This window comes from Myotis daubentonii, chromosome 2 (assembly GCF_963259705.1).
Source record: "Myotis daubentonii chromosome 2, mMyoDau2.1, whole genome shotgun sequence".
NCBI classification, from domain to species: Eukaryota; Metazoa; Chordata; class Mammalia; order Chiroptera; family Vespertilionidae; genus Myotis; species Myotis daubentonii.
The window spans coordinates 47036826-47048700 of record NC_081841.1 but is presented as its reverse complement, the minus strand read 5'-3'; positions in this window follow the sequence as shown (position 1 = coordinate 47048700).

Below are 11875 nucleotides of genomic sequence, written 5' to 3'. Positions count from 1 at the left end.
GGCTGCATGGACTCATTGAGAAGTAAAAGTCACAGTGATAGAAGTGAGCCAAGGTGGGACTGCTGTTAGTTCACTGTAAAGTCAGAGAAAAGGGGGCCTTGGAGAGAGGTTCAGGGGGTTAGTCCAGGACAAGCAGCCTCTGCTCACTGCTCCCCTGGTTGCAAATCCTTGGGGACCCTTAGAGTTTAGGAGAAAGAAAGTTCATACCTGAAAAGGGGGTAAGAAAGGCATGGGCATGCTCCAGAGAGAGAGCACACTGGCCTCCTTTGTTTTGAGTGTTTTTATCTCTTCTCAGGCGGCGGGGGGCGGGGAAGAGGGATTGAGGGAATTTTAGGGGAGGCTACAGGAAAGGGTCTCAGCAGAATATTCATCAACTTTCCAGGTATATTCTTTAATATGGTGATGTACTAATTGAATGCATAGAGATACCAGAGTCATTTTCTGGTCAGCTTTACCTGATTTATTTGGCTCTGTGTTTTTGTTTTTTAATTGAAAGTGCTATTGGATGGCACTGAATAGTTTTTTATTTTATTTTTATCGGTTTCAGAGAGGAAGGGAGAGAGAGAAACATCAATGATGAGAGAGAATCATTGATTTTCTGTCTCCTGCATGCCCCCTACTGGGGATCGAGCCCAAAACCTGGGCATGTGCCCAGACCAAGAATTGAAACATGACCTCCTGGTTCATGGGTTGACGCTCAACCACTGAGCAACTGGCTGGGATCTAATTTTTTTAAATTTATTCCCCTGACTTCATCCATCCTTGGGTTTGGCTGGCACTAATGGCACTAATTGGGTTGTTATCTACCTCCCTGACTACAGTGATTTAAGCTATTTACTCTCTGGTTAGGGAAGAGAGGTGTAAACCATTTGCTCTCAAGTGTCTTTGCTTAGGGAAGATAAAATCTTCTGATATACTAGCCGGCTGCAAATTGCTCAAATTGTTTGACTCCATTTGTCTAACCATCTGTCTCAGTTTCCCTTTTCCCACTTGTCAAAAATTCCCATAACATCTAACTCTCCTGCCTCATCATGAAGGAAGAAGTTTATAGTCCCAGCTCTCTAGAAACAGGAGGCATGGCAGGCCACTCAACGGGCCCACATGGGGGAACACCAGGATTGGTCTGGAGGCAGAAGGAGTGAGTGGAAATGTGAGCAAGAGCCTTTATTATGGAAGAAATGGGTGATGCAGTGAAGGCAGGCTTAGCATTGGCTAGTTTGAATACTTTTGTTGGTCTCTGGGGCATGAGTGCTGTCGCTAGCTGTCTGGTACCTAGCCATGAGGTGATCAGGGCAGGTGCATGGTGACCTGGAGAAAGGGGGTGGTTGGAGATTTGAGCTTTGGATTTGTTGGGTTGCATCTGAAAGGAGCCCTTGTAGGCAGGTCCTTTTACTATGTCTACAAATTGGATTGCTCTGGGAGAGGCAGTCTCTCCAAAGTCAGCAAGTCCCCAAATGCCCAAACCTCAGAAACACCTAGGTAATGCACCTTGTACCCACTCTCCCCACCAGAGTAAGATCCTTTAAAAAAATATGAGGTCTCATGGAATTGTACACTAGAGCCTACGTAATCTTTTCAACCATTGTCACCCCAATAAATTTAATTTAAAAAAAGAAACTTTAAAAACATAAATATGAACACATCACTCCTCAGTTCCAAATCCATCCTTAGCTTTCCATTGCTCTCCTCGAAGGCCCTGCATGAGCTGGTCCCTCCCTACCTATTGAGCCTACCTCATTTTGCACCCTCTTCCCTTTATGAACCGCAGCCATACTAGCTTGCTCCCAGCTCTTCAAAGGGGCACGTTTCCTCCCTGGACCTTTACATGTGCAGTCATCTGTGAGTGGAACATTCTTCCCCACTTCCTGTTCCCCCTGTTGGTGCCTAACCGCTCCAGAGATATCAGCGGCAGCGTCACTTCCTCAGCGAAGCCATCCTCATCCCCAGACCAGGTCATGTCCCCCGTTTTAAACTCCCATAGCATTTCATGACCCTCTTTCAGTGTATTTATCAAAGCTTGTGATTATATGCTTATTTGTGAGATTAGTTTCTGCTGCCTGGGGCCCAGGAGGGCAGTATGGTGTCAGTTTGACTTACATTATGCACCCAATTCCTAGCAGAGTGCCCCAATAAGTAAGGAAGCCTTCAAGAAATATGTGTTGGATGAGTGAACAAACGCCAGTCCTGGTTTAGACCATAGACAATATTTTCAGATGAAAGACTGAGTTGGAGAAGCAAAATGGTTTTCCTGAGACTGCTTTTAAAAAACCACTCCAAGCTGATGCATAATTGCTCTGCGTGATATGTTATGGGAAGTGATGGGAGCCATATCGAACTGTCTCGACTGGGCACTGTGTGTCACGGCAATAAGACATCTGACGTGATTTGGAACATGAAGGAAATAGATTATGAAAAGTCATAAGTATATGGAATTTCCCCCCCTTTTCATGAGGGTCATCTGAACACTGTTCTGAGGCCAATGGCACATTTTTGGTTGACACTTCAGGAAAAATGAGAAAAGGTGGTCTGTAGGAAGCTCTCTTTAGATTGCACATAGAAAGGGAAACTTGGACTTGCTTTTTAAAAAATCACGCTTTACAAAACTATAATTATAAAAACATGACACAATATTAACATTTCCACAGATGTTTATTATGAGGAAAGAATCCCCCCAAAAATCCACCCCCAAAACCAAGCATCTATACACTGGATTAGATTTGAGCTCGGGAGTAGTCTGGAAAGAGCACTTGGGTTTCAAATTTCAAAAGCAGATAGAGGATATCAAGTGAGTAACCCACTTTAGCATAACTAAAGTGTCACAGGACAGAGCAGACAATTCCCTGTCTAAAAGTTTCCACTGTCCCAACAGACGTCATAGTGGTTCCGTTTATAGAATCCCTGAAGGCACAGTGGATTTTTAAAATCTTTCTTACAGTATGACTTTCCACTTCCCCACTTCTCTCCTTCCTCTCTAGAGCTCTTCGTCTCTGCATAGAGGAAGCAATACAAAAATTGGATAAGCCAGATCAGATGTCGCAACTGGATGATTACCGTGCTGTGGCGAATGTTTGATCTGCAGAATACTTTTGATTTGTCCTGCAAAGGGTTTACAGTTCCACGAATAATCTGTAACACTTAAAATTAAGACACTGCGCATTAGGATCCATATCTTTAGTAGAAAACTGGGACGCTCTGGGAGACCTGTTCCTACTCGGCCCTGTTGCTCTTGCTGAGAGGAGCCCGTTGAAGGGCACTTGCTCGCCGGTGTGTCAGAGTCCCTGTGTGGCCCCTTGTCACACTTTGACATTATCTGCCTGGGTCCTGCAGGCACTGGACTTGGTGATCTTAAAATGCCGGGGTCCAGCCCCAGCAGGTCCAGGGGTCCCCAAAGGTGTGGACGGAGTTGGCGATGAAGGAAGGACACGGAGACAGCGTTCAGTTGATCAGCAGCCTAGCCAGGATCTCCAGCCAAGTTCTGGTCTCGATCTCCAGAGAGGTTCTGCTTAGGCTCTCCAGAGAGGTTCTGTCCAGGTACTCCAGTCAGGTTCTGTGCGAGATCTCTAGCCAGGTTCGGTCACCAGGTTCTAGTCAGGTTCTCTTGCCATATTTCTGTAGTCAGGTTCAGTCCAGGATCCCTTGCCATGTTCTCCCGCTAGGCTCTGTCTCTAGGCTCTGAGGCCAGTCCCTGTCCAGGATCCTTCGGCATGCTCTCACCAGCGAAGTTCTTCTGTCTCTAGAGAACGTTCTGTGTAGGTTCTGTGCCTAGGCTCTGTCTCTCTTGGTCCTGTCTTCCAAGCCCTGTCTCCTAAGTTCTGTGTTCTGAGTTCTGAGTTCTGTGTGTTTCTGTCTTGTTACAACTGTATTTATACCAGTTGATTCAATCCTATCAATCTCTATTACAAAGGTTAGGGCGTTTCTTATCTCCATTCCAGGGAGAAAAGATTATGTAGTTTAAGCATGATTGTTCGTAGTTAAAGGGATTAATTACCCGCCTGGCACTTAGTTGAGGGGTTTTATTCCCTCCCTAACTTCAGGGGAAAATCCCTACCTGGGGATTCAACCTTTCTCGGAGAGGTGACCTTGGTTAAAACACAGCGCCAAGAAGGTGAGCAAACATATTAAGAACCGTATGCCATATATGCCAGGTCCCTTGAAACAGCAAGGATGGACCGGCTCCCGGCAAATTCCCCCTTTTTTATTTTTTAAAAGCAAGCATTAAAAAGAAAAACCTGAAATGCTCTCTTGTATCCATTTTAAGAGTAGGATTGGCGCTTTCCGCTATTACCTGAGTTCTGATCTATCACCCCCATGGAGAGCTTGCCAATCCTGCACTTTCCCAGGGTGGAAAGGCTGCAGTGGGGTTAAGGATAAGGCTCCTTGGGCCTACCTTCTCCCATGCCTCTACATTTACCTTTCCGGCACCTTTCCTTCCTCAGAAAAGCATGGACGTATTTCTTGTATAAAATGTTCTGTCTGACTGGGAGTAACCTTAATTCCTCTGCTAACAAGCATATATGTTAAAAGATCAATACGGAGTCTTTTTTCTTTAGACTCAGTATGGCACATCTTCTTAATCTAAAGATCAATACAGAGTCTTCTTTCTTTGGACTCAGTATGGCACATCTTCTCAATCTAAGAATCAATACAGAGTCTTCTTTCTTTGGACTCAGTATGGCACATCTTCTCAATCTAAGTTCTGTACTATCCACCTTCTTACCCTACTTATCCTCTATAGGGGGGTCTGTAGCACCCTGGTGGAGTCCTATCCGTCCCGAGTGTGGGGTTCTCAATGGGGGGGGGGGCTTACCTAAGGGAATCCTGTTCCAGGGGTTCCCAAAGGTGTGGACGGATTCGGCGAAGACTATCCACCCTCTTCCTACGGTGGAGTCCGATCCGTCCCGAGTGCGGGGCGCTTACCTAGGGGTCCCTGTTCGGGCGCCATATGCCGGGGTCCAGCCCCAGCAGGTCCAGGGGTCCCCAAAGGTGTGGACGGAGTCGGCGATGAAGGAAGGACACGGAGACAGCGTTCAGTTGATCAGCAGCCTAGCCAGGATCTCCAGCCAAGTTCTGGTCTCGATCTCCAGAGAGGTTCTGCTTAGGCTCTCCAGAGAGGTTCTGTCCAGGTACTCCAGTCAGGTTCTGTGCGAGATCTCTAGCCAGGTTCGGTCACCAGGTTCTAGTCAGGCTCTCTTGCCATATTTCTGTAGTCAGGTTCAGTCCAGGATCCCTTGCCATGTTCTCCCGCTAGGCTCTGTCTCTAGGCTCTGAGGCCAGTCCCTGTCCAGGATCCTTCGGCATGCTCTCACCAGCAAAGTTCTTCTGTCTCTAGAGAACGTTCTGTGTAGGTTCTGTGCCTAGGCTCTGTCTCTCTTGGTCCTGTCTTCCAAGCCCTGTCTCCTAAGTTCTGTGTTCTGAGTTCTGAGTTCTGTGTGTTTCTGTCTTGTTACAACTGTATTTATACCAGTTGATTCAATCCTATCAATCTCTATTCCAAAGGTTAGGGCGTTTCTTATCTCCATTCCAGGGAGAAAAGATTATGTAGTTTAAGCATGATTGTTCGTAGTTAAAGGGATTAATTACCCGCCTGGCACTTAGTTGAGGGGTTTTATTCCCTCCCTAACTTCAGGGGAAAATCCCTACCTGGGGATTCAACCTTTCTCGGAGAGGTGACCTTGGTTAAAACACAGCGCCAAGAAGGTGAGCAAACATATTAAGAACCGTATGCCATATATGCCAGGTCCCTTGAAACAGCAAGGATGGACCGGCTCCCGGCATTAAAATATATGATTTAAACAATTGCATTAATTCTCCATTTGTTCCGACTGTAAAGAGAGTATTTTGCAGTGTAATCCACACCAAGAGCCCCTTCCTAAGATCCACAGGACTAGCACAGTTCACAGTGATCAGTGTGCGATGCCGTGTTTTGTGGGTCGCCTCTCTGTGAAGCTATACATATGTAATTCCCTTAGACTTTGTTTTCTTAAAGATTTAAAACACGCCTTACAAAATTCTCAGGTGTTTCTCTTTACTGTTGTGGCAAAAGAAGAAAAGTTACTGGGCTACTTGATTCCTAAGATGTAAAAGATGGCATGCAATGGCTATTTATAAATGTCACTGGGCCATTATTTTATTTCTGGAATAACCTAAATACCTTAGCTTGTGAATACCCTACTGTTGTTTTAAGAAAAATTACAAATGGGCATGAATTACCTTAGGAGCTAGTTCGTGATTATTTGCTTTACTTTTCACTTCTACTTCACTCTCAAATAGCTGGCATAAAATTAGAATAATTAGGTAACATAAGAGAAAAAGGAAATGGAACCAAAATATAGATCAGGAGAAAAATGTATAAATACATAAATTAAGAAATACCATATTTGATGCTTGTATCCTATAGGCTAAAATATATCTAATGTTAATGTGTCCCTAATGTTCTTACTTATTTATATGGTGATGAAAATTTGAATTCACAAAATTGGAAATTAGGTTATTTTCCACTGTATCTTTAGCAAAGAGAACAGAAACTAACAAATAATAGTCATTCAATAAAATAGAAAAACAAATTGAAAGTGACTTTTTAAAAATATATTTTATTGATTTTTTACAGAGAGGAAGGGAGAAGGATAGAGAGTTAGAAACATCGATGCGAGAGAAACATCGATCAGCTGCCTCCTGCACACTCCCCACTGGGGATGTGCCTGCAACCAAGGTACATGCCCTTGACCAGAATCGAACCTGGGACCCCTGAGTCCGCAGGCCAATGCTCTATCCACTGAGCCAAACAGGTTAGGGCTAAAAGTGACTTTTAATTTACAAAATAATTTTTAAATTAAAAAATAAATTAAAAGTGACCATTGTTAGTATTTTGCATGTTGACCAGCATGGCTGCCCCTGCCTATTCCTATAACGTATTTCCTCAAGTTTCTACCACAGACTAGACTTCTGTGTTTCTTTGTTCAAAAACAGAACAAAGACTTCTGGTTTCTGTTTTTACATGTAAGGAACTTGGAAGTCACTGCTCCATTCTAGCAACAAGTAAAAAGTAGATTGAAATAACAGACTGAAACATCAACAGCTCTTCTGGGATCCATAAGAAAAGAGAGGACACAGAGAAGCTACTGCCCCCAAGGTTGGAGAGACAGATGGGTGAATATAGGGAGGCGAGGCTTACTGGAACAGAGATTCATAAGCAGAAACTGCCACAGGAACCACTGCGAGGGTAGCAAAACCGGCAATTGGTTAATGTTAATCCAACTATATCAGGAATCACTTTGTACATCTTTTAAATGTACCAACTAAAAGGCAATGATTGTCAGAGTGCATAAAAAAAACTTATATTGTCTACAATAAACTACTTTTAATATAAAGACACCTATATATTAAAAGTGAATAGATGGAGAAAAATATGCTATTCTAAAATTAATCAAAACGAAGCAAGAATAGCTATCTTAACTTCAAACTGAGTAGACTTCAAAGAAGGGAAAGTTATAAGAGATTAAAGGGTTAGTTCTCCAAGAATACAATCCTTAACATGTATGTCAAACTACATGAGGAAAAAAACTGAAAGAAAAAAAAAACTGCAAGGAGAAACACATGAATTTACTATCATGTTGGAGACTTCAATTCCTTTTATTAGAAATGGGAAGATAAACCAGGCAGAAAATCAGTAAAGACATAGTTTAACTCAACAATACCTTCAATCACCTGGATATAACTGACATCTATATTTCATCCAGCTACAGCAGAATATACATTATTGTCAAGCTCACATGGAACATTCACCAAGCTAGACCATGTTCTGGGAGATAAAATACATCATAAAAAATGGAAAAGAATAGAAATTATACAAAGTCTGCTTTCAGATCAAAATGGAATTAGTGTAGAAACCAATAATGGATAGATAAATAGAAAATCTCTAAGTAAGTGGAGTTTAAACAATACACTTCTAAATAACACAGGGGTAAAAGAAGAAACCTCAAAATAAATTTAAAAATATATTAGACTAAATGAAAATGAAAACAAACTTACCAAACTTTGTTGGATGCAGCAAAAGCAGTGGTTAGAGGAAAATTAATAGCAGTGAATGTATATATTCTAAAAGAAGAAAGATCTAAAATAAATTATCTAAGTTTCCACATTAGGAAACTAGAAATAGAAGAGCAAATTAAATCCAAAGTAAGTGAAGAAAATAAATCATAAGAACAAGAGGAGAAATCAATGACATTGAGAACAGGAACTCAATAGAGAAAATCAATGAAACCAAAAGCTGTTTTTTTTTAAAAGATAAATGAAATTGTAAGCCTTTAGCCAGGCTAATGACAGAGAGAGAGAGAGAGAGAGAGAGAGAGAGAGAGAGAGAGAGAGAGAACATGAAGTAGTAATATCCTAAATGAAAGAGAAGACATCACTACAGAGCCCATGGACAATAAAACAATTATAAATGAATACTATGAACAACACTATGCCCACAAACTTGACAAACTAGGTGAAATGGGGCAATTCTTTGAAAGATAATATCTGTGGAAACCCACAGAAGAAAATAGACAAAATATAGGCCTATATACATGAAAGAAGTAAAATAAATAATTAACAACTTTCCAAAACAGAAAGCACCTGTCCAGATGGGTTTGTTTTCTTATAGTTGTTTTAAGAATTCTTTGGGTAACAATCCTTTATCACATATGTTTCTTTGCAAATATTTTCTCCCAGTCTACATCTTCTCTCTCGTTCTCTTGATATTGTCTTTTATAAAGCAAATTTTTTAATTTTAATGAAGTCTAGCCTATCAGTAATTTATTTCATATATCATGCCTTTGGTATATCTACAAAGTTATGCCATACCCAAGGTCATGTCGGTTTTCTCCTACATTATCTTCTATGATTCATTTTGAGTTATTTTTGTGAAGGGTGTAAGGACTGTGTCTAGATTTATTTATTTATTTTGCATTGGATATCCAGTTGTTCCAGAATTATCTGTTAAAAAGACTATATTTGCTCCATTGTATTGCCTTGCTTTTTTGTCGAAGACCAGTTGACTATTTGTATGTGGATCTATTCCTGGGCTTTTTATTCTGTTCCATTGATCTATTTTTTTTTTTGTTGTTGTTGTTGTTGTTTTGTCAATACCACATTATTTGAGTACTGTAGCTTTATAGTAATTCTTGAAGTAGTGCAGTATCAATGTCAGAGAATGAGAGACAGGATGCAAACTGGGAGAAAATGTTTGCAAAAGACACACCTGTTAAAGAATTGGTATCTAAAACATACAAAGTCAACTATAAGAAAACAAACAATCCAATGACAAAAATAAGCCAAAGACCTTAACAGATGCCTCATCAGGAAGATATACAGATGGAAAGTAAGTATATGAAAATATGTTCCACATCAGGAAAATGCAAATTAAAACAACAATAAGATATCACTGTACATCTATTAGAATAATCAATTTGGAACATTGACACCAAATGTTGGTGAAGACGTAGAGCAACAAGAACTCTCATTCATTGCTTATGGGAATGCAAAATAGTATAGCCACTTTGGAAGACATTTTGGCAGGTTCTTACAAAATGAAACACATTCTTACCCTGTGGTAAGAATGATCCACATCACGCCCCTTGCCATTTACCCAAAGGAGTTGAACACGTATGTCCACAAGTCCTGTATATGAATGTTTATAGCAGTTTTGTTTATAATTGCCAAAACTTGGAAGAAACCAAGTTGTTCTTCAGTAGGGGAATTGATAAATAAGCTGTGGCACATCCACACAATGGGCTATTATTCAGCGCTAAAACGAAATGGGGTATCAAGCCATGAAAATACACATTACTAAGCGAAATAAGTTAATCTTACAAGGCTACATTCTGTGTGATTCAAACTCTATGAAATTCTGGAAAAGGCAAATCTATTGAGACATGAAAGGATTAGTGCAGTGGTTCTCAACCTTCTGGCCCTTTAATACAGTTCCTCATGTTGTGACCCAAGCATAAAATTATTTTCGTTGCTACTTCATAACTGTAATGTTGCTACTGTTATGAATCATAATGTAAATACCTGATATGCAGGATTTTCTTAGGTGACCCCTGTGAAAGGGTCGTTCGACCGCCAAAGGGGTCGTGACCCACAGGTTGAGAACTGCTGGATTAGTGGATGCCAAGAGTTGGGTTGTGGAGAGGTATGAATCAGAGCACACATAATTTTTATAGCTGTGAAAATAGTCTAAATGATACTTAACGATGGGTTTATGTCATTATAAGCTTATGAAAACCCATAGAATGTACAACACCAAGAGTGGACCCTAAAATAAACTATGGACTTTGGGTGATTAATGTGCCACTGAAGGTTCACCAATTATAATAAATGTACTACTGTAGTGGGGCTCATTGATAATGTGGAAGCTATACATGTGTGGGGACTGAGATATATGGCAAGTCTCTGTACCTTTCTTTCAATTTTGCTGTTAATCTAAAACTGTTCTAAAAACTAAAATCTTTTAAAACAATAAAAAAAGAAGGGATCTGATTGGCTCAGGTTTCTCTGTAGATGTCTCTTTCTTTAGGTCAAATGTTCACTTCTTACCCGATTAACTGTGGTGGGAAGAGTAATGAGGCCCACTGCCCATTCAGCAGGAGGTATGGGTAAAGAAGGATATAATAGTGTCTTAATATGTTCCAATTGCTATAGCAAAATATCAGAGACTGGGTGGTTTATAAACAACAGAAATTTATTTCTCACAGTTCCAGAGGCCAGAAGTCTGAGATCAAGGGTCCCAGCATGGTCGAATGAGGACCCTGTTCTGGATTGCAGACTCCTTGTTGTATTCTCTCTCTCTCTCTCTCTCTCTCTCTCTCTCTCTCTCTCTCTCTCTCTCTCTCTCCCTCCCATGTCTCTGGATTCACTCCGGAGAGCTGTATTATAAGAGCATTAATCCCATTCATAAAGGTTGTGCCCTCATGACTTAATCACTTCCAAAAGGTCTCATCTCCTAAACCCATGGTCAGCAAACTGTGGCTTGCGAGCGTGGCTCTTTGGCCCCTTGAGTGTGGCTCTTCCTAAGCCTTAGGAGTATCCTAATTAAGTTAATAACAATGTACCTACCTATATAGTTTAAGTTTAGAAAATTTGGCTCTCAAGAGAAATTTCAATCGTTGTACTGTTGATATTTGGCTCTGTTGACTAATGAGTTTGCCGACCACTGTCCTAAACCATCATCTTGGGGGTTAGGTTTCAGCATATGAATTTTGGGGGACACAAATATTCAGACCATAGTGAGTGGTTTAGGTGGAAGCTTGAGCAAGGTGTCCACTCTGAGTCTACTTTCAGCCAAAGGCCATGTGCCTCTCCAAGGATACCACTGATGAAGAACACCATTAATATAGCCCTGTGTGGGGCTTGAAGAGCAATGGCAATTCAGGCACCCAACTACCAAAGTTTGGACCATGATTTGATTCACTAGTGGTGCTATAATATTCAATGGCAGTGATGAATAATGGAAGCAATGAGGCAAATCAGAACATTAGCCCTCAGAAGAGATAGGAATCATTATGGATGACCCTGCCAGGTGGCTCCTTTAGTTGGAGCATTGTCCCATACATAAAAATGTTGTGGGTTTGATTCCTGGTCAGGGCCCATAAATAGGTTGTGGGTTCAATCCCCAATCAGGGTACATATGGAAAGCAGCCGATCGAGTTTTTCTCTCTTTCTCTCTCTTCCTTTCTCTCTAAAATCAATAAAAACATATCCTTGAGTGAGGATATAAAAAAAAAAAAGAATCATCATGTTTGGAGAAAAGGCTCATCTGTTGTAGAGTAAATGGTGACTGAGAGGATGGAACTTTGAAGATCGGCAATTCAAATGCTCTTCTCGTGACTTAAAGCGG